Here is a 23,935-nt window from a genome sequence, read left to right on the forward strand (position 1 = left end):
GTTGAGAATTTAGAGGGTTGACATGTTGTGGGGTTGTTAACCAATGTCATAAAACAACATGTGTACTACTGTTTCATGAGAGACTATTTGTTCTGTAAGCCTTCACCTGAAGTACAATTAAAAAAAAAAAAAAGCTTAAGTTAAAAAAATAATTCTACATTTGGTTAACTTTTTGCGTTCTCTCTCCCATTCCTTTTTTTTTTTTTCCATCTATCTCATGGGGTAACAGGTCAATTTAGGAGGAAAATAACCATGTAAATTTTAATATTTTTTAAAAAACATATATTGGTCTGCAATCTGGGAAAAATATTTGCAGTCCATATTAAAGGAACCGACTGAATGGCACCTAACGACAGCTAGTGGGAGAAACAGTATTATTCTTTGGGGGGTAGTATTTTGCTTAATTGGTGTTCTGCCACTGTAGCACAAAAGCAGCTGTAGACAATATGTAAATGAATGTGACTGTGTTCCAATAAAACTTTATTTATGGGCACTGAAATTTAAATTTCATCTACATTTCATGTGTCACAAAAAAACTCACTACCATCTAGTCGATTCCGACTCATAGCAACCCTATAGGACAGAGCAGAACTGCCCCGTAGGGTTCCCAAGGTGCGGCTGGTGGATATGAACTGCTGAGCTTTTGGTTGCAGCCAAACACTTAACCACTGTGCCACCAAGTGAAAAATGGTTTCTACTTGTTTTAATTTGTGTTTATTCAACTGTAGTGAAGTTGAAACATTTGCATTTCCTCCCCCGATAATATCCTATGTCCACTCTTCTATTCATTCTTTTTGTATTGATCTGTAAGAGCCCTTTATACACTAAGGATATTAGTTCTTTTTAGTGTTGGCTGGATGCTAGGAACCAGGCACTTACAGCTCCTAGTGGAAGCAGAAATTGGTGTAACTCCCTAAAACACAATTTATCAATACAGATCAAAACCCTTTATAAAAATAAATATACTCTATGACTCAGTTTCACTTCAAGCAATTTTTCCTTAAGAAAATACTTACAGATGTTCAGAAATATTTAGCAATAGATATTAACGAAAGCATACTTACATAACAGCAGCAACAAAAAAGAAAAAGAAGCAACCACAATTTTTAATACTAGGAGGTTAAATAAGTAAACTATTTTATAACCTATAAAATGGGATAGATACTAAGTAACCATTAAAAATTATATTGAAAATTATTTTGTAACTTTTAGTATAATGATTGGTTCAGGTAAGGATCATCCATGAAAGGTAAAACCACTGAATGAAAGATTGTTGGGGAATAGGATGTTCATAGGATCCCAAGTATCACCCGACAGACTACTTCTAGTTACAAAGGGGAAAAAAACTAAAAGCAAAAAAAAAAAAAAAACCAACCAGTTGCCTTCTTGTCTATTCTGACTCATGGCGACCCTATGTATTGCAGAGTAGAACTGCTCCATGAGGTTTTCAATGGCTATGACCTTTTGGAAGTAGATTGTCAGGCCTTTCTTCCAAGATGCCTCTGGGTGGATTCGAACCACCAATCTTTCGGTTAGTAGCTGAGCAGCTAACCATGTGTCCTACCAGGGATTCCTCAAAGGCGAAAATGTACCTTTAAAATGGATGAAACTTAGTGTGTCACTAGTAGTGGAATGAACTTATATCATGAGCTCTTTGCCATGAGGCATCAAGAATTAATAGTATCACCTTGTAGTATCTGCCAAGAAACTGATGTACTCATGAGCAAACAATCAGACACATCCAGAATGTAGGACCTTCTAAAACAAGTGTTAACAAACTACAGCCCAAGGGCCAAATCTGGCCTGCTACCTGTTTTGGTGCATCCTGTGAGCTAAGAATGATTATTACATTTCCAAGTGATTGAGAACAATTAAAAAAAAAAAAATTTGTAACACATGAAATTTATATGAAATTTAAATTTCAGTGCCCATAAATAAAGTTTTATTGGAACTCAGACACACTCATTTACATATTGTCTACAGCTACTTTTGTGCTACAGTGGCAGAATGCCAATTAAGCAAAATATTACCCCCCAAAGAATAATACTGTTCCTCTCACTAGTTGTTGTTAGGTGCCATTCAGTCAGTTCCGACTTATAGCGACCCTATCTATGTACAATAGAATGAAACACTGCCCAGACCTCACAATTGTTGCTATGTTCGAGCCCATTGTTGCAGCCACTGTGACAGTCCATCTCGTTGAGTGTCTTCCTCTTTTAAACTGACCCTCTTGTTTATCAGGCATGATGTCCTTCTCCACTGACTGGTCCCTCCTGATAACATGTCCAAAGTATGTGAGATGAAGTCTCGCCATTCTCGCTTCTTAGAAGCATTCTGGCTGTACTTCTTCCAATACAGATCTGTTCGTTCTGGCAGTCCATGATGTATTCAGTATTCTTCGCCAACATCATAATTCAAAGGCATCAATTCTTCTTATGTCTTCCTTATTCATTGTCCAGCTTTCATATGCATATGAGGTGGTGGAAAATACCATGGCTTAGGTCAGGCGCACCTTGGTCCTTAAAGTGACATTTTTGCTTTTTAACACTTTAAAGAGATCTTTTGCAGCAGATTTGCCCAAAGCAATGTGTTGTTTGATTTCTTGACCGCTGCTTCCATGGGCGTTGACTGTGGATCCAAGTAAAATGAAATTCTTGACAACTTCTATCTTTTCTCCATTTATCACGATGTTGCTTATTGGTCCGGTTGTGAGGATTTTTGTTTTCTTTATGTTAAGGCATAATTCATACTGAAGGCTATAGTCTTTGATCTTCATCAGTAAGTGCTTCAAGTCTTCTTCACTTTTAGCAAGCTAGGTTGTATCATCTGTATATTGTAGGTTGTTAATGAGTCTTCCTGCAGTCCTGATGCTGCCTTCTTCTTTATATATAGTTCAGCTTCTCGAATTATTTGCTCAGCATACAGATTGAATAAGCATGGTGAAAGAATGCAGCCCTGATGCACAACTTTCCAGATTTTAAACCAAGCAGTACTCCCTTGTTCTGTTCAAATGACTGCCTCTTGCTCTCACTAGTAGACCTGTATTTTAAAAATTATACTCAATTATTATTATTATATTTTGAATTTTGTCAATAAAAAATTTGTAGAAATTTGTTTTCTTTCTTGTTATACATACATGTATATATCCTTGATTTTGCCTCTTGGTGTGCAAAGCCTAAAATACCCTGGCCCTTCACAGAAGAAGTTTGCTAACACCTGTCCTATCTTATAGGCAGCCTTATTCAGCCTTTCATTCATCACCAGTGATCTTTGCACACTTGGATGAGATCTTGCTCCTCCTCTGCTATACCTTTTAAGGACTTCTTGTCACTCTTTTAATTGTGGCCCCCTCCACCTGTGTGATCTGGCCCCTGTCTACCTCTCCCAGGGGTCTCCTCTGCCCTGGAGACCAGCAGGTCCTGTCCTGCCTAAGGACTGTGGCATAGTTGTTCCCTCTGCCTGGAAGGCTCTTCTGCTCATCTCAGCTCAGATGCCACTTCCGGGGCATTGTTTCCTCACACCCCACGCTGGCAGCTCATCCTATTAAAGGATTTAATGACATACTTTAAAAACACTCCTTCATAGCAGTTACCAGTTTTCAATACTATTTTCATTTTTTTGGCATCTACATTTTATATTTTGTGCTCTTTTGTATTCCTGGTGCCTGGCTCCGTAATTGGCACTCAGATTATTGAATGAGTGAATTAATTATGAGTGAATGAATAAGTAACTGTGTAGATGGGGCTAGGAGATGGAGTTAAACCCTTTGTAACCAGTGTTCAGGACTCTAAGCATCTATGCTCATGAGCCAGCATGTGATTTTATTAAATGGATGGCAGTTTTTTTTTTTTTTAATCTTTGTGGGGAGGTCTCTGGGTGGTGCAAACAGTTAACGCGCTCAGCGGCTAACCAAAAGGTTGAAGGTTCAAGTCTACCCAGAGTTGCTTCAGAAGAAAGGCCTGGTGATCTACTTCTGAAAAATCAGCCATTGAAAACCCTATGGAGCCCAGTTCTCCTCTGACACACATAGGGCCGCCATGACTGAATCTACTTGATGGCAACTGGTTTGGTTTTTCATCTTTGCAGGGAAGGGTTCACTTTGTGTGATGTCTCATCCTCTATAATGAAAACCCATCTTACCAGGCTTCACTTTATCTGGAATATCCCTCAGGAATTGGGGAACTTAGGCTGAAAAAGCCTTGGTTTCTCCCTCCTATCTCTCGCCTCCCTCCTTCCTATCCTCTGCTCCCATCTCCTCCTCTTCTGTGACTTGCATCTTCTCTTATTCCAAGAATGTGGAGCAGAGAGAAGGGCCTGCTGACGTGTGGGGGCAGGTTTTAACTAAAAGCCAGACAGCAGGTGTCCTCTTGTTTTCCCTTCTTTTCTCGCCCCCTCTCCCACCCACCATGGCCTTTTGAGCTCTACTCCTTTGTCTCATACCTTTAAAGCCCAATAAGAATATCAAAAATTGCCTGCATGATGCCTTGGTACATTTATAATTAAAGCATTATTATTGCCTTGGTTACAAGATGTAACTAAAAAGTTATCCAAAGAAAATGTAATGGATCTGATTTTGAAATGCAGCAGACCCCTTGGTAGTGTCTGTGATGAGAAAATAAGCTCCTTGAGGGCCCGATGTTTCTTTTTTTTTTTCCGCCCCCACAATCCCATGACCCTGTGCAGTGGTCCTTACACAAGAGGAAGCAAATATAGGTGTGGCTGACCAGCTGATGAATTCTTTGGGGTTGGATTGCCCAGGGAGAACTGGGCAGTAGGGCTAAAGGCCACAGCAGCTGTGTTTGTTTATAAAGTAGGCTTGTGGATTTTTGTAGCATTATTTTTTAATGTTGCTGCTTGAGGTAAGGCATCCTGAGGAGGAAAGGGTTCTCCCAGGGCACTCTGTATCTTATTAGTAAATAACAAAGGGAGAAAATCTGCTTGCTTGATAGTCATTTCTTTCCCATGAAAAGCAAAATTCTAGGTGGGAGGGCACCGGGGTAACCTTGTCTTTCTGCCTGCCCATTCATGGGGTAATATTTAATCAAACACTGAAGAGAAATTAGAATAAGAAGCAGACGACGGGTCCTCACCATTCTGTTCCCTCATTACTGCTTCCCAGCATCTTTGTTGGCATTGAGGAGACTCAGTGGCATAATTTTTCTCCTGGTAGTATAAGGATTGCATGATTTCATGGGCGAGGTAGACTTTCCAGTGTTAGGAAATAGCGCTGTAGCTACATCAGGAAGTTTTCCCACCATCTCTAGCATGCAGGGGCTTATGTGACATAGAAGAACATGTCAGTCTGTGAAGGAAAATGTGGAAAATGGAGTGTTATCTGAAGTCCCATGAGATCCTCTTGCAGAGTTTTGTGTTTGCTGTGGTTAAAATAAAAAAATGCAGGGCTAGCGGGTTGCTTGGTGGAAGAAGGCTTACTAGAATTGTATATACCCTATATTCTGGAAAAGATCATTTGCATGTTTACTGGTGCGTTTGGAATAATGAGAGGCTTAAAAAAATTGTGAACACTGTCACTCACTTAGGTTCTCCTGACTGCTGCTTTGTTGAGTGTCGCTAATGAGGGATGGGGGATGCTTACCGGGCTGGACAGTGGCCACTGGAGCAAGGACAAGGCTTTCACATTAGGCCAAGCCGTTAGGATAGTATTAAATTGACGTTTGGTCTCTGCTTAAGAGCTTGCAAAACTCCACCTTTGTCTTCTGGTAATTGTAAAAACTTGATTCTCCCTCCTTTCCTTTGCCGTTTTGCACCCGGGAACAGTCACACTGCCTTAGTGAAAAACGAGCCAGTCTTTGCAGTGGATTTCCTTGGTCTGTAAGAAGAGAGAGGTGTGGCAGGACCTGCCACTCATACTTTCAAAGGGCCATTCAGGATGGTATTTCAATGTGTTTCTTTTTTCACAGCTGTGAGGTGGGAGGGGTGGCGGGAACAAAAAGGGAAAGGCTTGCTGCGGTGTGCAGGAGGCAGCGATTACGCACTAATAATGCCTAGCACTTGGCAAGAAACGCCTGCAAGCGCTTATTAAAGGCCTTTATCAAATTTCATAGGAGCCCAGGAGCCTTAGCAGCTCTCACCCAATGTCTGAGCCGAGGGTGACAGCAGCACTGTGTTGCGGGGTCTGGTGCCAGAGGGGGCCCTTGGGAGCCTCAGGCCCATCTTGGTAGCAGCGATTTCTAACCTGAAGTAGCCTGGCTCTTTGCCTTTGAAATATCATTCAATTACAGTAGAACAATTCCTAGAAAACGGCCAGTGAACCATTTTCCCCACATCCCAGAGTTTGTCTTTTCCTGTATACACTGTTTTGGTTAAGAGGGGGACTGTGGTTTGGAGTGTGGGACCTTTGGGGTCATGTGCTCCTTCCCCTAAACTGCTCTTTCCTTCTTTGCCTTTCTTGCCATAAAAGGAAGAAAATGACCCGATGTCAGGTTGTTGCTGGCAATTAGATATCCAGCTCTGACTGAGGAGCAAAGAAGCAGAAAGGTTCACACTGCCCATGCTTGGCGTGGACGCAAGGAGGCAAGGGGTGCTGGCAGCCAGCAAAAGTCATGTTTTCATAGAATGTGTAATGAATAAACAGATAGCATGAAGTGAAAAAAGCAGGATACATGTAGGCAGTGTGGTCCCGATTATATAACACAAAACAAAACGGCATATGTATGCGTGCTTGCTCATGCACCTTCAGACAAAGACTGTAAGGAATAGAATAAGTGTGTCATCAATGGTTATCTATGAGTGGGGGGATTTGGGGACCCTTTGTTTTCTTTTTTGTATGGTTCTGTCTTTTCTTAAATATCTACATGGAGCATATTGTACTTTTATAATTAGAAAAAGAGATTTTAAACATGAAAAAAGAATGAATGATCACTTATCTATTGGCTGAGTGGCATCACATAATAATATGTGAAATATAATAATATTGATCTATCGAATAGTTGTTGTGTACTAGGTACTGTAAGGAACCCAGGTGACACAATGGTTAAACACTCAGCTGCTAACCAAAACATTGGTGGTTCGAACTGACCCGGTAGCTCCTCAGGAGAAAGACCTGGCAATCTGCTCCTGTAAAGATTACAGCCTAGAAAACCCTATGGAGCAGTTCTACCCTGTCACATGGGGTCACTATGAATCGGAATCGACTCAACCACACCCAACAACAGCAACAACAACGAGGTGCTGTGCTAAGTACTTACAACAGTCCAGTGAGGTACGCACTGATAGTGTTGTTTCACAGATGAGGAAACCGGGCCACAGAGAGATTGGTAATGTGCCTGGTGCCCCACAGACAGTAAGTGTTGGAGGCTCCCCCTCAGGTTCTCTGACTGTAGAGCCTAACTGCTTAATCTCTGTGCTTTTGGGCCTCCAAATGTGTGTGCAGGTGGAATAAGCAGTACTGATGGCTATAGCAGCTAACAGTTATGTAGCACTTAACTCTGTGCTTCGTATTGTTCTAAGTGCTTAAAAAAAAAACCCAACTCCGTTGCCATTGGGTCGATTCCAGCTTACAGTGACTCTATAGGACAGAGTAGAACTGCCCCCGTGGGGTTTCCAAGGCTGTAATCTTTACAGAAGCAGACTGTTAAACATCTTTCTGCTGCAGAGCAGCTGGTGGGTTCAAACCACTGACATTTTGCTTAGCAGTCAAGTGCTTAACCAGTGCACCAAAGTCCTTAGCACACATTAATTGAGTTAATCCTCACAATAACCCTTTGAGGCAGGTACTGTTGCTATTCTCATTTTATAGATGGTTTAACTGAGGCACAGAGAAAGGAAGCGACTTCCTTGGGGACACACAGCTAGTAACTGGCCGAGCCATGGTTTGTACACTGGCAGAATGGTGCCGGCGTCCCTGCTCTGAACCCCTGCCCTTTGAGTAAGATCTCAGGGATCACCCCTACCTCACTGAATCTAAAAGCCAGGGAAACAGTGGTTTCTGCTCCCAAACCAAAAACCAAAACCAGACTCATTGCTGTTGAGTCGATTCTGACTCATAGTGACCCTACAGGACAGAGTAGAACTGCCCCATAGGGTTTCCAAGGAGCAGCAAGTGGATTTTAACTGCCGACCTTTTTGTTAGCAGCCGAGCTCTTAAACACTGCGCCACCAGGGCTCCTTCTGCTCCCTAAGCCTCCCCAGATCTTCTAAGATCACTCATTTGCTTTTTCTTTTCTTTTTTTCTTTGTGGTTCCATTGTTTTCCCCACTTGCTTATTGACTTTTTTTTTTCTTTTTAGAAGAAAAAACACGATGCAAGTTACCCTCTGAATAAAACCAGTGGTTAAACAGCAGAGCATCAACATTTAAGAAGGCCCAATGTAAAGGAGCTCAGTTTTGTCTTGCTTTTTGTTTATCGCTGGGCTCTTGATGGGCCCGGAATGATAGGGTCTCTGCTGTTGCCAATGTTGAACACACAGTGAGGACAGTAAATGCCTCTTGATTTCAGTGACTTCAGACTATGTCCTTAACCTTGACCAAGCCAACCTGCAGATTTACCCTGCTTTTCCTGCAGTTACCAGGTCTCTGCATCTGAAGAGTTTAGAGTCTGAATCCAGAGAAGCCTGGGCTTGATCATTGCTCAGTCCTGGAAATGCTGATAGTAGAACTGGGTTCTTATTCCCAGCCCAGAACTTTGGACCATGCATTGCCTCCTTGTTAAGTATTTCCTGCATGCAGTATCCTTGAAATCACTCTTTAAAGAGCTGTCTTGTCTTCTGAATTAATCACCTCTCATCCTCCTGAATTTGCTTCACGGAGCGTCAGGCTGTGGTGTGTGCCATGCTGATGCTTTGAGCTTTCACCAGAACAGACCAGAGTTGGGTGAGTGATACTGGGTCTAGTGATCACATGGCAGTTAACAGCAGAGACAAGGGTGTCTGTGCCTAAGTCAGTACCTAGCACATAGTGCGTATTTCAAAATCAAAAACCAAACCCCTTGCCGTCGAGTTGATTCGGACTCATTGCAACCCTATAGCACAGAGTAGAACTGCCCCCAGAGGGTTTCCAAGGAGCACCTGGTGGATTCAAACTGCCAACCTTTTGGTTAGTAGCCGTAGCTCTTAACCACTACGCCACCAGGGTTTTCAGTAGGTATGCACTACCTATCATTACTTCCTAAACTAACGAGTTTAGCAACGATATTGTAAATCACAAGGCAAACACACTATGAGCTAAGCAGCCACCACTTCACATCTTCCACCTGCGTAGGCTTCAAAAGCCAGAACCTGTTATATGCTGCATTGTGCCAGAACACCATCAACGCATTCAAACTTTGCTAAGAATATGATATAAAGCAAATAAATGCAGTTAAATCAGAAGTAACAAGTTAGGAATGGCAAGTTTTAACACTGGGAACTATTATTTAAAAAAACAATAAAGTGCCCTTTGGCACAACCCTGCCTATTCCAATTTGTTATTGTTTTTAAAGAGAATGGACCTGTACCTTTGCTTTAGATAATGGCATTTAAAAACTCACAGAAAATAACACAGTGTACCTGTTTTGTACATGGTAGCAATAGATGTTCATTTTAACAAGGTTTATTCACAGTAGGGAGCCCTGGTGGCGTTGGTGGTTAAGAGCTTGGCTGCTAACCAAAAAGTCAGCGGTTGGAACCCACTAGCTGTTCTATAGGAGAAAGATGTGGTAGTCTGCTTCCATAAAGGTTTACAACCTTGGAAACACTATGGAGCAGTTCTACTCTGTCCTACAGGGTTGCTATGAGTCGGAATCAACTCAATGGCAGTGACTTTGGTATTCACAATAGAGGAGTTTCAATGTCTTTTCAAGCTGGTGAAAGCAGGAGTCCACCGGAACCACACAGAGTATTTAAAACACACAGGTGTAAAAGCATGTTTAGGTCCTTTGTCATCCTTTCAGCACTCACTGAGCTAAGATGTAGGTTTTAGTTGGAATCACATAATGATGCCACATGGTATGTTACAAAAATGAAAGTAAAAGAACATGTGGGCTTTAGAGTCAGACATATTGGAAATTGAATCTCAGCTTCACGATTTACTAGCTGTATGATGTCAAGCAAATTACTTAACTCTGAGCCTCAGCTTCCTCATCTGTAAATGAGGATATTAATAGCCACTTCCTAGGTGCATTGTCCCTAGAATGGAAACTCCATGAAGGCAGGGAATTTGGTCTGTTTTGCTCACAGTGCCTCCTTAACGCTTTGAGCGGTGCCAGGCACATAATAGACATTTGGAAAATATGTGTTGAATGCATGAATTGTGGGATTATTGTCAGAATTTAATAAAATAACAATAGCAGCTGTTGTTTACCAAGTGCCTGTTTAGTAAATGGTAAAACCAGTTGAGTCAATTCTGACTTATGGCGACTCCATGTGTGTCAGAGTAGAACTGTGCTTCATAGGGTTTTCAATGGCTGGTTTTTCAGAAATAGATCACCAGGCCCTTCTTCCGAGGCATCTCTGGGTGGAGTCAAACCTCCAACCCTTCAGTTAGTAGCTGAGCATGTTAACCGTTTGCACCACTCAGGGTAGCTACTTCTATTTCAAGGACCAGAAAACAACTGGGGGAATAACTGGATTTGGTACCAATAAATTGAGGGAAAAGGTCCCTATGGTCAGTGATGGGCAGGAGGACAGAAGCCAGAAGTCAAGATCAAGGTTGGGGGCCTGAGTTATCCAAAGTAGGGATTCAGGCCTGCAGTCTGAAAATAGTCCAAAAGCAAGTGAGCAGAAGTTGTCACTGCCAGGTTTTCAAGGGCTCCAAATTCACTGTGCCAGTGCCTGCTCCTGTAGCATGATTCGGAGGAGTTGGTTTGCCGTTTCTCCTCTTTCGCGCCTTGTACAGAGTTGGGTGGCCTGAGCACATAGGTGTAGTAGCAGGTACTTGGAATCAGCACCGATTAGAGTGATGTGGCCTCAGCTGTGACTGTCATGGATGGTTGAGCTAGGAGTGGGTGGAGATCTGGGGTGTCCTTAAACATCCACCCAAGGAAATAGTTAAAATATTTTAAACATTTGGAGAAGGCTTGTTTTCTCAGCTGCTATTTGGTTTGTACTTTCACAAGCAGCTTCGGCAGTAGCAGGCCAAGAGGCCACCCAGGAGAAGGGTCGAAGGTTTACGAGGGCAGTGCTAAGAATTCCAGATTGACTAGCCCCAGGCCCCCAACCCCAAGTCCCTGTGAAAAGAGGAGAAAGATGTTCTTTGGGCCTTTTGGCAGCTCTGGGATGTTAATATTCAAGTGCTTGGTCTTTCTCTGCCTGAGCCAAACATTTATTTAAAACTCAATTTCACCAGGGAAATTTGAACACAGATGAGCTATATTGGTTGATATGAAGAAATTATAGTTAATTTAATAGTAAATTTTAGTTAATTTAATAATATTATAGTTACATTTTAAAGGCTCTTCTGTATATATCTGCTGAAATGTGTGGATGATATCAGATGATGTTGGATCTATGATTTAAATAAACAGGAATTCGGAGGGGGAAAGTAGGTGGGACTAGAGACAAAACAAGATTGGCTGTGGGTTGATAACTGTTGAAGCTGGATGATGGTACATGAAGGTTTATCACACTACTCTCTCAGTTTTTGTATGCAGTAACAATTTTCTATAATAAAATTGTTTTTAATGGACATCAACAACCTCACATTTAATGCAAAATGTAAGCTGTTTGGCAGAACTGGGCGATGTGTAGCATGCTTTCACTAATTTAGATGGGTGTTTGAGATCAAACATGGTATGTTATAAATTTTAAAAATAAGATCCATGTAGCCCTGGTGGTGCAGTGATTAAGCACTCACCTGCCAACCAAAAGTTCAGTGGTTCAAACCCACCAGCTGCCCCACAGGAGAAAAGACCCTGGCATCGGCTTGCATAAAGATTACAGCCTAGAAAATCCTATAGGGCAGTTCTACTCTGTGATATAGCGTCACGATGAACCAGAATTAACTCAACAGCACACAACAACAGGGTGTAGGGTATTTGTAAAGTTGTTTAGAGGCACAGGTTCACAGGCTCTCTGCTTGGGATTGTTTTCTGTGTATGTCTGTGTGATTTGTCTACATCCTCCGCCCCCCAACACACACAGTCTGGCTCCTGTTTTCTTAAGGATTAATGTTAAGGCTTTTTAGTCCACTTCCGTACAGCTGAAATATCTCTCATCATTGAGTTGATATATGAAATGGTTTGTTTGCTTTCTCTTAAGAGAATTGATACAAGTGACTTTGATCCAAAATGTCAGAGAAACTGTGATGTTCACCACTATAATCTGCTCTGCTACTTTTTATTTAAATAAACCTTGAGACTGAGTGAGAACACCAGATAACAAAGGGCGCTCTGTGAAACCACTGCATTTAGTTCAAGGACACCTTGCACTACGTGGTGTTTTCTCATCAAAGCGCAAAGGACGTTGTGGGATTTATTAAACAAAACCTTCTTGAAGCCAAGGTCACTCAGATATGGAAGAATTTTCACCTTCAATGTTTTCTCTTCTCTGATTAAATTCCTCTTGTAACCGAATTCCTAGGGTTCTTGTCCTGTTCTGTTAGCCGATAGAAATAAGACAGACGCCAATGCAAGGGAAACAGAAAGTGGCAATTCACTGCGCAGTCAAGGAGCAACGTGGAGCCTAGCAGCAGAAAGATCACCCGCTCCCGGCCCCAGGCGATTGGGGACCTTTTATGTCCTGAGTCCCCAGGGGGCAGGAATTGGCGCCTGAAACCCTATAGCTGGAGCCCTCCCATGCCCAAATTTGGAGATCCCCGTGCTGAGTCATGCTGAGTCACTCTTCATAGGAAGTCCATGTTGCCGCACTTCTTGCTTTGCAAAGGGCCTACGCTGGTGCTGTGTGCGGGAGAATATCTTCCCCTCCCGCGATTCTCGGGACACGTTCACCAGGTCTGCGCATGTGCCAACTTCCTGGCCAGCGGCGCGTGTGCAAAGATCTGGCGCTAAATACAAACCACGGTTACAGATCGCGATTTGCAAGGGCAGTGGGCTGGAGCAAATCGCGGTTAGATACCTCTCAGAGCTTGCAAGGATAGTGAACGAAGGAGTCGGAGCCGCGGCGGAGCGGGGTTTCATTGTGACTGTATTGTTGCAGGATTCCAGAGGGTGGTGGTGGGGAGAGTGGCGCTTTAAGACCCACTCTGTGGTGGCGTTGTGGTTAAGAGCTATGGCTGCTAACCAGAAGATGGGCAGTTGGAATCCACCAGGTGCTCCTTGGAAACTCTATGGGGCAGTTCTGCTCTGTCCTATAGGGTCGCTATGAGTCGGAATCGACTCGTCGGCAGTGGGTTTGGTGTTTTGGTTTCTGAGACAAAACCTCTCGGCATGGAGATAGTTTGGGAAATATGTTATGGCTTTAAAAAAAAAAAAGATTATTGTTAAAGAACATCACCTGAATTACTAAGAGACAACTGTTAACAGGGAAAGAAGCCCCTGGTTGTGCCATGACGGATCTTAGCAGAGTTCGCTGTATGTCCTAGAACATGCCCAGAGATGGTGTTCTCTAGGAAATGAAATCTAAGACAGAGGCTAATTAGTTAAGAGCTAAGAATCAACAGAGGAATATTTGTAATTTCTCCTGAGTTGTTTGTTTACGTTTTGGGGGTTTGTTTTTTGTTGGAGACAAGGGTGTGCCTTTAAGGACAAAAGAATAATAATCTTCTGGACATTGAAAATTTCTCAGGAAAGCATGCATTTGCCTTTCTGGTAATCAGAAAGCTTGTCTGTTTACAGTGTTTGCTCAGACAGTTACACTTGAAGGCAGCATGTTTTTCTGTTAATGTGAAAGTGTTCCTTTGTGGGCAGGCACCATACCGCCACCCCTGCCCCCCCAACACCTAACTTTCATCTAGTTTTTGTTCTAAAAAGAATTGTTCATAGGAAATTCCTAAAAGAAGGAAACATTAAATGCAATAATTAGTGTAAAATTAGAGAGGCTGGCTTTGGACCATGAAAGAAAAGGACATTTATAAAGGAGAATGAGTGGAAGGGAAAGTACCAGAACCAAAATCTGGGGCTTTTCCAGGTGGAAGAGTGCATCAAGGCTGAGATTCTCAAGAGGTCAAGTCCAGGCACCAGGGACTTCTTCAAACCTCACAGGATGCCATGGAGATTCAGACCCCCTACCCCAAGGGGAGGAGCCCTGGTGGCACAGTGGTTAAGTGCTTAGCTGCTAAGCAGAAGGTGGGCAATTCAAACCCCCAGCTGGTCCACAGGAGAAAGACATAGCAATCTGCTTCCGTAAAGACTTACGGCCGTAGAAACCCTATGGGGCAGTTCTACTTTACCCTGTAGGGTCGCTGTGAATTGGAATCAACTGGATGGCAATGGTTTTTTTTTTTTTGTTACCCCCAGGGGGAGCATGCCACCCTTCTTTCCCCTCTTGAGAATCACTGCAGAAATTGAGCCCTGTTGCTGAGGGCTGGGATGGGGAAAGGTGGAGAACCACTAGGTGATTCAAGGGGCAGAGAGCACTGGGCACACTCAGCACACACTTATTGCCCCCATGAGGAGGGAGGCCACCTGAGCTGGGAAGGAAAGGCCACTGGCTTCCACCTCCCAAGGGCCTAGCTCCAGAGCTTAGTAGTTACTGAAAGCTAGGCATATCCTTTTGGACCTTCGTTTCCTCATCTGTCAAATGCAAATAATAATACCCGTGGGATTGTAAAGAAATTGGAATGATGCTTTAAAAAAAGTCTACACATTAACAACCTGTGATGTACAGATGACACAACCTTGCTTGCTGAAAGTGAAGAGGACTTGAAGCACTTACTGATGGAGATCAAAGACCACAGCCTTCAGTATGGATTGCACCTCAACATAAAGAAAACAAAAATCCTCACAACTGGACCAGTAAGCACCATCATGATAAATGGAGAAAAGATTGACATTGTCAAGGATTTCATTTTACTTGGATCCACAATCAACACCCATGGAAGCAGCAGTCAAGAAATCAAACGACGCATTGCATTGGGCAAATCTGCTGCAAAATACCTCTTTAAAGTGTTAAAAAACAAAGATGTCACTTTGAGGACTAAGGTGCGCCTGACCCAAGCCATGATATTTTCACTTACCTCTGTGCGTGTGAAAGCTGGACAGTGAATAAGGAAGACTGAAGAAGAGTTGACACATTTGAATTGTGGTGTTGGTGAAGAATATTGAATATAGCATGGACTGGCAGAAGAACGAACAAATTTGTCTTGGAAGAAGTATAGTCAGAATGCTCCTTAGAAGCAAGGATGGTGAGACTTTGTCTTACTTTGGACATGTTATCAGGAGGGACCAGTCCCTGGAGAAAGACATCATGCTTGGTAAAGTAGAGGGTCAGCAGAAAAGAGGAAGACCCTCAGTGAGATGGATTGACAGTGGCTGCAGCAATGGAATCAATCATAACAGTGATTGTGAGGATGGTGCAGGACTGGGCAGTGTTTTGTTGTGTTGTACATAGGGTCACTCTAAGTAGGAACTGACTCGACAGCACTTAACAACAACAATGTCTGACACATATTAGGTGTTTGGTTACATTAATGGCAGTGCCCTCTGCCCCGATCCCTCAGATCCTGGATGGAGTCCAGTCTCATTAAAGTCCACACTGCTCTCTCCAGGAATAAGTAAATCCTCTTGCAACACATTCAGCTATTGCCAGACCTTACCTTATTGTCCGTTCCGCTCATCTTAGTAGGATTTTATCAAATGGCTTTCTGTTTCTGTGCCAGGAGAAGCTGTTCTCAGGAGGATACGTGGGGTGAGGGAGCAGAGATGGGCAACTTCCCTTTTCCCTCGGGCTCTCCCAGAGCAAGACATGAGGGTCACTTTCTGGTGTCTGAAATTTTCTCTGTGGCAGATAAGTTTCTTCATTCCAGTGATTTCTCAGCTCTTTACATTCTTGAGGGTGTCATTTTAGCCCAACTTCCTCTTCCTCTTTTTGACCAGATATTTTCATTGAGTCATCCATTCTTGACTCTCATCTGGGAAAAATCACGACCACTTCTTCTCATCAGGGCCACCCCTCCCCCTGCCCCCGACTTGTGTTAAAATGAGTAATATAGTTTTGTGTTCAAGGCACATAAAATCTCCGTTTAGTGACAGTGCCAGACTTGGCCTGTGTGGTTTGGATAAGAGCAGCAGTGAAGCAGTTGACATGGTAGGCTCCTGTACATTATAAAGTTCAGCCTTGTTCCTTCCTGCTCTACTTTGGCACGTGGAGGTAAGGGCTGCTGGCAAGTCCAGCCGTATGCTGTGAAGGTTAGGCTGGCTCTGGGCCTGTTGCCACAGGAGGGGCTTCATTCACATCCTCTCAGGGTGCCCTCTCTGTATCCTTGGACTTGTCTTCCCTTCACCTCTCAGGCTGCACAGTGTGGACAGTGCTGTAAGGAGAGGGGTGTGGGTGCTGTTGATTTTTTTATTTTAATGTTACTTTTCTGTTTTAAATTATTTGTAGGTGATGCCCTGAAAAGAAGATATTCTAAAGCTTTAAACATATTCTTTGAAAGGCTGAGTCCTTGGGTGGAAAATAGGGGAGGCGGGGGTGGAGTGTGGAGGAGGAGATGACCGTGACCACACCCTGCCAGCCTTCTAGGGCTGATAGGAGGAACCAATGGGATTCCATATGCAAACTCTTTAAAATGCACACAAAATCACACACACCTTTGTTTTAGATCGGCAGTGAAATGAACCAACTGGGAGCTGTAATTCTATCCATAAACCAGCATGAGTCAGTTCCAACTCATGACAACTCCATGTGTGTCAGAGTAGAACTGTGCTCTGTAGGGTTTTCAATGGCCGATTCTTTGGAAATAGATCACCAGCCCTTTCTTCCAAGGTGCCTGTGGGCAGACTGCCAACCTTTCAGTTAGCAGCTGAGTGCATTAACTGTTTGCACTACCCAGGGATCCCTTAAATATGGCAGCTATATTAGGACATGTTTTCCGGAATGAGTTACTTTACTGCCCAGACACAAGGAGAATCAAGACCAGTGAGAATCTCCTGAGCACCCAGTTCCCTAGTTAGCTCCTTTGATGCCCAGAACGCTAACCCTCAGGACTTCCAACCCAGTGTAACTTCTTATATGTTGTCTCCTTCCTTACCCTCTTTACTTGAAGAATCAGTGCATGTCACCAAACCTCTTGTTCTCTTTGCTGCCAAATGTTTTTGTCCCTCACCCTCCAGAACTCAGGGTTTCTACCACAGACCTAGTGGTGATTACTGAGTTTCAGTTCAGAAAGACAAGCTTGGGGGAAATAAGAGGGTGAGTCCAAAGTTACTTGTTGTAATGGAGGTATTCTCATAGCGATTATAATAGTGCATTTGTATTATTTTCACAGTAGTGATCCTCTGCCATTTTGCTGTAAACAGTCTGACAGTCTAAAAAACACCTTCCCTTAGAGCCTCATTTGATCTTTCAATGCTATCTGTGAGGTAGGTATGATCATTGTCTAATTTTGAGTTCCCTTCAAAGTAGACTCAGAGACAAGGGTTTGGGTGCACACAGTTTATTTGGGACATGATTCCTAGAAGCCCTGGTAAGGGAATGGGGAAGAGAGATAGGGGAGGGAGGAAAGGCAGTTAAGTGTGTGTGGGCAACTGGGACCCCATCCTGCTGGGGACCCCTGAGAGACTGTGTAGAGCATGGCTCAGAGTTGACCCACTAAGGGTTGAGGGAGCTGGGGTTTTTATCCACCAACTCTTGTAACTGTCAGCAGGTCTTGCAAGGGAGCATATTCCTATCTAGGGAATTCCCTCCGGCACAGACCACCAAGCAGCTAGCATGGAGGGGAGCTTTTGAAGTCATCCTCTGGGATAAGCTGAGCAGATGTGGATGGGGCACTGACAGCATCCGCTACAGTCATGCTTATCACCAATTCATAGAGGAGAAAGCTGAGGCACAACAAGGTAAGTGCTTGCTCAGGGTCGCACAGCTCATGGAGTCTTTGGAGCCCTTCACCATGCACCACATTGCCTCCAGGCTGTGGTTGTGGCAGAGATGGTGGGGCATTCCCTAAATCCCAGGGAGTCAGTGTTGGGAGACCCAAGAACAGGGCTGAGAGCAGTGGCCCTCTCCGATAGTGCTTCCCTCATTTTGATTTCCGCAGGGACCCTTGCAGGACCCTTTTTAAGAGGCAACATCACATGGGGGTTAAGACTTCTAAGCAAGACTTCCTGTGTTCCTGTCTGGGAAGTTGTGTGGTTTTGGGCAAATCACATAAACTTTCTGTGCCTTAGTTTCATTCTGTATTAAAATAGCATTAACCTCTTTGTGATTGATGCAAAGACTAAATGAATTAATACATGTGAAGTGTTAGCGGAGTCCCTCGGTGGTGCAAACGGTTAATGTATTTGGCTGCGAATTGAAAGGTTGGAGGTTCAAGTCCACTCAGAGGTACCTTGGAAGAAAGTCCTGGTGACCTACTGAAAAAAAAAAAATCAGCCATTGAAAACCCTGTGGAGCATAGTTTGTGGAATCACCATGAGTTGGAGTCGACTTGATGGCACTGGTTTACTGGAAAGTGCTTTGCAGAGAGTAAGAACCATGAAAGTGTTCCTTGTTGTTCTTGTGCATGGGGTGCTCTTTTTCCTTTTAATAGTATTTCCCGGCCTTTAGAATTAATGTGAACTCATTATAAAACAAAAGCTCACATTTCATTGCTACGTTCATATTCGAAAAGCACCTCACCACACTTGAATACCTTGAACTTTAGACAGCTTGCGTATCATTCATCTTCACCGTGTGTTGGTGAACTCCCTGAGGATGGACACCATGCCTGCCCTTCACAAAATCAGCAGTGCCACGTGTGGAGCCTGACCTTGGGAGCCACTCAGGAAATATGTGTTCAACAAATGAGAGCAGGCCCTCTCTTGGATTCCCTGATGACACAAAGGCTCAGGTTACATTGCCAAGCCACCAGCTGGTAGTGGCATCAGCATAAAAATAATTTCAAAGGTTTTACCAAAGACGCATTCCTCCCAGAATTTTCTCTGTATTAATAGAGCACTATTCTGAGTACCTCAAAAGAATTTTCAGCTGTGGCTCAATTCTCTAATCTTCAGTGAGATGAAATTGGAAGCTAAAATATGGAATGCAGCATTCTGCTGGACAGTATTAACATCTACCTTTTTTTTTCATTGTTGTGCTTTAAGTGAAAGTTTACAATTCAAGTTAGTCTCTCATACAAAAATTTATACATACACTGTTATGTGACCCTAGTTGCTCTCCCTATACTGTGACAGCACACTCCTCCTTTCCACCCCGGATTTCCCGGGTCCGTTCAACCAGTTCCTGACCCTCTCTGCCTTCTCATCTCGCCTCTGGACAGGAGCTGCCCATTTAGTGTCATGTATCTACCTGAGCTAAGAAGCACACTCTTCACGAGTATCATTTTATGTCCCACAGTCCAGTCGAATCTTTGTCTGAAGAGTTGGCCTCGGGAATGGTTTTAGTTTTAGGCTAACAGAGTCCAGGGGCCATGTCTTCTGGGATCCCTCCAGTCTCAGTCAAACCAGTAAGTCTGGCCTTTTTACAAGAATTTGAGTTCTGCACCCCACCTTTCTCCTGCTCCATCAGGGACTCTCTGTTGTGTTCCCTGTCAGGGCAGTCATTGGAGGTAGCCAGGCACCATCTAGTTCTTCTGGTCTCAGGCTAATGAAGTCTCTGGTTTGTGTGGCCCTTTCTGTCTCGTGGGCTGATACTTTCCTTGTGTCTTTGGTGTTATTCATTCTCCTTTGCTGCAGGTGGGCTGGGACCAATTGATGCATCTTAGATGGCTGCTCGCTACCCTTTTTTTATTTTTATTTTTTATCTCCCACATTGATATTTATTACATTAATAACATTTCTAGCAAAAACAAGTAACAAGTTCAATAACTAATTCACATGGACAGGTTTCATTTTGATCCTTTAGCCAATTTGGAAAAAAGCCATATTGATCAAAGGGACAAAAGTAAAAAGCACCTTTTCCTTACTACATATTTTTTAACACAAAGGCTCTAAAACTCCAAGCAGATGTTAGATGCAAAACCCAACTGCATGACTTACTTTAATTAAGACTATGACAGACTTAACGTCTCTTACATTTTTTTAAAGTATTCATTTATACAATTATTTTAAAATCATATGCTTTAACTATTGGGCAGGAAGCTAAAAATACATTTGTTGACAATTACACTCTACAGTAAATACCAGTGTATTTATGCTGAATTCCCGTGTCACCAGGAACCTTAACCTACTCTAAGACATCTTGAGAGAATTTACAACCGTATCACTTTTTAGAAACATTTTTTGGTACTTCAGTCAAGTGCTGAGGGGAATATATTCTAAAATCTCTAGGGCTAGAATTTAAATTTCCAACACTCTCATGCCCCACAATTACGAATATTCAGAAGACCTGATACCTCTTAGATCATCAACATTTCAGTGCTGATAAATGACATTTTAAAAAGAATGACTAACAAAGAATTAGCTGGATTTATACTCCTGAAACCACCTAAATTCATCTTTAGGCTTTATATTTACAGTATTATTCAGCAGAAATTAAAAAGTTACACTATTCAAGCTCTGTTCCAGATGTCTGCTTATTAAGACTTATGTTTTATGCAGAGGTGAACCACTGTCCTCTAAAATTACACTATACTACTTCTTGTAGAGCTAATACTAAAATATATCAACCCAAATCTTATGAGGGCAGCACATCCTTAGGAGGAACTAGTATATAAAAAGTATCAACGTCGGTGGTTTGAATATAAAAATTTATTTTTAAGTCAAAGTATGCAACAAATAAAACCTACAGAAAACAGGATTTTTCCATCACAGTCTGTTGCTTTACCAAATAATATTTTGAAAACACATTCCTTCAGTCATTGTAAAGTTCTTAAAATACAAAAGAAATCTGTAAGAAAGTCTAGTAGACCAGATGCTGTTGTCAGGACTCGCATGTTGGCAGTTATGATTCAGTACATCCCACGCCATCCACCTCCACTCATACCGCCTTGCCCATAGTACCCTCCACTGCTGCCGCCACCACCGCCATGCCCATAACCACCCAAACCATCAGGAGTACCATATCCTCCACTGTAATTGTTCCCCATTCCCATTCTTCCAACAGATCCGTAACCTCCCTGATTATCCATTCCATCTCTGCCATAGCCTTCCATTCCAGAACCTCCCATTCCAGAGCCACCTCCAGGAGTAGAATTCAAGAAGAGTTCAATGTATTGATGTTGCATGTTATTTTTGTCTTTAGACATGGCAGTTACTGTATCTTCATGTGTCACAAACTCTACATCTCCTGTTGCTCTGCCATCAGCTCCAATATCAATATGAACTCATATTGGGTTTAGTGGTGAGAAGAAATTAGCAATGTCGTTTTCAGTTGCACGAAAAGGCAACCCTCTCGTGTACAAAATGACCAACGTGAAAACCTGAACTTGCATCACCAGCTCCACCATAACCATGTCCTCCCATACCTCTTCCATCTCTCATTCTTTCATCAAAGCCATCGTTTCTATAGCCATAATTATCATAGCCACCATAGCCATCAAAACCTCCATAGCTTCCAAACCCAGCTCCATAATAACCCCCTCTTCCCCCTATTGATCTATCATATGGTTCTGGTCGCTGTCCCAGCAATCTTCTTGGTGGGTCATAAAATCCTTTGATTTCACTCCTGCTACTTCTGAAGATCTCAATATACCCGTGCCCTATTCTTTTCCTTGTGTTTCCCCAGAGCATTTTCTGCTATCTCCTTTGAAGCAAACTGCACGAAGGCCTCCCCTGTGCTTCTCCGCTGGTAGTCCATCGTCAATGTTATCCCATTTGGCACGATTTCCAACCTTTGAAAGAACTGAACTATTTCTTCTTTGCTGCAACCAAATGGCAGTCCACGAAGTCGTACTGTCCCATCACTAGCGTCATTTGGACCATTATGTTTCATAACCCAATCCATCTCAGTACCGTGTGATTTAAATGCCCCTTTTTACTTCAGATACCCTGTCAGGAGACAGTAACGCCGGCTCTGGTGCCCACGGGGTGCGGTTGTGAGGAGGGAGAAGTAGCTTGCCTCACGCAGCACTCCCCACAACCGTCCTTCCCTGCTCGCTACCTTTTAAGACCCTAGACGCCACTCACCAAAGTGGGATGCACAACATTTTCTTAATAAACTTTGTTATGCCAGTTGACCTAGATGTCCCCTGAAACCATGGTCCCCAGACCCCCGCCCCTGCTACTCTGCCCCTCAGAGTGTTTGGTTGTATTCAGGAAACTTCTCAGCTTTGGTTTAATCCAGTTTTGCTGACTTCCCCTGTAGTGCGTGTTGTCCTTCCCTTCACCTAAGATAATTCTTATTTACTATCTAGCTAGTGAATACACCTCTCCCTGCCTCCCCACCCTCTTAACCATCAAAGAATGTTTTCATCTGTGTTTAAACCTTTTCTTGAGTTCTTATAATAGTGGTCTTATACAATATTTGTCCTTTTGCGACTGACTAAATTCACTCAGCATAATGCCTTCCAGATTCCTCCATGTTATAAGATGTTTCATGGATTCATCGTTGTTCTTTATCGTTGCGTAGTATTCCATTATGTGAATATACCATAATTAGTTTATCCATTCGTCTGTTGATGGACACCTAGGTTGTTTCTATCTTTTTGCTATTGTGACGGTGCTGCAGTGAGCATGGGTGTGCATATATCTATTCGTGTGACAGCTCATATTTCTCTAGGATATATTCCAAGGAGTGGGATTGCTGGATTGTATGGTTGGTACTTCTATTTTTAGCTTTTTAAGGAAACACCAGATCAATTTCCAAGCTGGTTATACCATTTTACATTCCCACCAACAGTGTATAAGTGTTCCAGTTTCTCCACAACCTCTCCAACATTTATTATTTGGTGATTTTTGGATTAATGCTAGCCTTGTTGGGGTGAGATGGTATCTCATTGTAGTTTTGATTTGCATTTCTCTAATGGCTAATGATTGCTAGCATTTCCTCATGTGTCTATTAGCTGCCTGAGTGTCTTCTTTGGCAAAGTGCCTGTTCATATCCTTTGCCCATTTTTTAATTGGGTTGTCTTTTTGTTGTTGAGATTTTGCAGTATCTTGTAGATTTTAGAGATTAGACGCTGATCGGATTTGTCGTAGCCAAAATTTTTTTCCCAGTCTGTAGATTGTCTTTTGACTGTTTCGGTGAAGTCTTTTGATGAGCATAAGTGTTTGATTTTTAGGAGCTCCCAGTTATGTGGTTTCTCTTCTGGTGTTTGTGCATTGTTAGTTATGGTTTGTATTCTGTTTATGCCATGTATTAGGGCTCCTAGCATTGCCCCTATTTTTTCTTCCATGATCTTTATCGTTTTAGATTTTATATTTAGGTCTTTGATCCATTTTGAGTTAGTTTTTGTGCAGGGTGTGAGGTATGGGTCTTGTTTCAGTTTTTTGCGGATTGATATCCAGTTATGCCAGCACCATTTGTTAAAGAGACTGTCTTTTCCCCATTTAATGGACTTTGCGCCCTTGTCAAATATCAGCTGCTTAAAGGTGGATGAATTTACATCTGGATTCTCAATTCTGTTCCGTTGGTCTGTGTATCTGTTGTTGTACCCGTACCAGGCTGTTTTGACTACCATGGCAGTATGCTAGGTTCTAAACTCAGGTAGTGTGAGGCCTCCCACTTTGTTCTTCTTCCTCAGTAATGCTTTACTTATCCGGGGCCTCTTCTCTTTCCGTATGAAGTTGGTGATCTGTTTCTCCATCTCATTAAAAAATGCTATTGGAATTTGGATCAGGATTGCATTGTATCTGTAGATCGCTTTGGGTAGAATTGACATTTTCACAATGTTGAATCTTCCTATCCATGAGCAAGGTATCTTTTTTCACTTATGTGGGTCTTTTGGTTTCTTGCAGTAGTGTCTTGTTTTCATTGTATAGGTCTTTTACGTCTCTGGTTAGTTTTTTT

General features: G+C 42.7%; 1 pseudogene; it reads right to left on the reverse strand.

Annotated features, from left to right (window-relative positions):
• Nucleotides 1-20,801: 20,801 nt before the first annotated feature.
• LOC101347506 (heterogeneous nuclear ribonucleoprotein H3-like) lies at nucleotides 20,802-21,946 on the reverse strand (annotated as a pseudogene).
• Between the last annotated feature and the right edge of the window lie 1,989 nt (nucleotides 21,947-23,935).

The sequence above is a fragment of the Trichechus manatus genome, unplaced genomic scaffold, assembly GCF_000243295.1.
Source record: "Trichechus manatus latirostris isolate Lorelei unplaced genomic scaffold, TriManLat1.0 scaffold00050, whole genome shotgun sequence".
NCBI lineage: Eukaryota > Metazoa > Chordata > Mammalia > Sirenia > Trichechidae > Trichechus > Trichechus manatus.